The sequence below is a fragment of the Antennarius striatus genome, chromosome 18, assembly GCF_040054535.1.
Source record: "Antennarius striatus isolate MH-2024 chromosome 18, ASM4005453v1, whole genome shotgun sequence".
NCBI lineage: Eukaryota > Metazoa > Chordata > Actinopteri > Lophiiformes > Antennariidae > Antennarius > Antennarius striatus.
The window spans coordinates 20635445-20637500 of NC_090793.1; the positions used below are offsets into that span (position 1 = coordinate 20635445).

Consider the following 2056-nt stretch of genomic DNA (forward strand, 5'->3'; position numbering starts at 1 on the left):
CTCTTCCTCTTCCTCTTGTACTTCCTCTTCCTTTACTACTTCCTCCTCCTCTCTGCTGTGACCTTGACTCACCTTCACAGCTTTTAAATATTAAACAGGTTTAAACTTCTCTTTTCTTTAAATAAGAGTCAGAAATGCCCCCACCCTCCCTGAAACCCCCCCAGAGGGGCAGATGTGACCCTCACCCACAGGGCAGGAGCTCCACTGGAAGGAGAAAGGGACCCACAGGACGTGACGTCATAGCCACGCCCCCAGCGCGCAGCCAATCCCGTAGCTAAAAGTGGAAGCAGCGTGGTGAAGGGCACGCGCCTCACGGCAGCACAAACCGAGCGGCACCGGAGGAGACGGACCGGAGCGCGAGAGGTGAGCCCCGCACCGGGACCGGGACCGGGACCCGCACCGGCACCGGGACCCGCACCGGCACCGGGAGGCCCGCGGTGACGTAAACATGCGGGCCGACGTCAGCGCTGCTCCGGTTAGCTTAGCCGCGTGAGGACCGGGTTACCGAGCTGTCAGGTTCACGACGGCTCGCGACCCTCCGCCTTTACCGGAACCGGGACGTTCTCACCGACCCGGTTTACCGCGCCGGCTGCCGGTGCAGCCCGGGGCCGTGCGGAGGACCGGTGGAGTCACGTCCAGCTCCCGGTGTGAACGGTAGATGACGGCTGTGCTAACGGCTAGCTCCCGGTGACCCCTCCCCCCATGAGGAGGCACCGGGACAGGGGGGTCACCGGCTGACCTTGGCCGGTGCGACCGGGAGGACACCGGCTGGTGGTGTGTGTGTGTGTGTGTGTGTGTGTGTGTGTGTGTGTGTGTGTGTGTGTGTGTGTGTGTGTGTGTGTGTGTCCCTCCCGGTCCCCGGTGAGGAGACATTGCTGCAGCCTCCCCCTCCCGGTTCGACCGGCAGAACCGGCGTTAGACCGGGACGTGAACCCGTGATGAGGCGGGGGGAGGGGCCAGAGTCCGGTCCTGACGGTAACGGTAACGTCCGGTGGTCACGGGTGTGTTCGTCAGTGTGACGAGCTGCTGTGGAACTTTCCTGCGTGACTGTCACGTGGTGTGACTCCCCCCTCCAGACCCCCTCCGATCCGACCCCATCCGTTAATCTCACGTAGTTTAATCTGTGTGAACGGTTTAATCTGTGAACGGTTTAATCTGTGAACGGTTTAATCTGTGTGAACGGTTTAATCTGTGTGAACGGTTTAATCTGTGAACGGTTTAATCTGTGAACGGTTTAATCTGTGAACGGTTTAATCTGTGAACGGTTTAATCTGTGAACGGTTTAATCTGTGAACGGTTTAATCTGTGAACGGTTTAATCTGTGAGAACGGTTTAATCTGTGAATGGTTTAATCTGTGAACGGTTTAATCTGTGAACGGTTTAATCTGTGAACGGTTTAATCTGTGAACGGTTTAATCTGTGAACGGTTTAATCTGTGAACGGTTTAATCTGTGAACGGTTTAATCTGTGTGAACGGTTTAATCTGTGTGAACGGTTTAATCTGTGAACGGTTTAATCTGTGAACGGTTTAATCTGTGTGAACGGTTTAATCTGTGTGAACGGTTTAATCTGTGTGAACGGTTTAATCTGTGTGAACGGTTTAATCTGTGTGAACGGTTTAATCTGTGTGAACGGTTTAATCTGTGTGAACGGTTTAATCTGTGTGAACGGTTTAATCTGCGTGAACGGTTTAATCTGCGTGAACGGTTTAATCTGACCTGAAGCCAGAAACGTTACCTGGTAGATTCCAGTAGGCGGGGCCTCAGAGCTCTGTTGGGCGTATTGACGGCGTCTGAGGTCGTACTGACCGGTAATGATGGGTGACGCTGGTGGACGATGATGTCATCAGTTGAAGCGATGACATCAGACGTTGCTGTGACACGGGGGCGTTGAGACGTTAGTGAGCTGCAGAAGGTTTACCTCCAGGGTGTTTGAGGGGAAGACTCAACTGAAGCTACATTAGCATGTTGGTGTTTAATCTGCCTGCAGGGCGGCGCTGTGTGTGTGTGTGTGTGTGTGTGTCTGTGTGTGTGTGTGTGTCTGTGTGTGTGTGTGT

At 54.3% G+C, this 2056-nt stretch overlaps 1 protein-coding gene across 1 annotated transcript in view; it reads left to right on the forward strand.

Annotated features, from left to right (window-relative positions):
• The first annotated feature begins 256 nt into the window (after window positions 1–256).
• LOC137611872 (transferrin receptor protein 1-like) overlaps window positions 257–2056 on the forward strand; it is a 13551-nt gene continuing 11751 nt past the window's right edge. Inside the window, exon 1 of the mRNA XM_068340013.1 lies at window positions 257–363. The gene's annotated coding sequence lies outside the window, so the exon portion shown is untranslated. The remainder of the gene's footprint in view (window positions 364–2056) is intronic.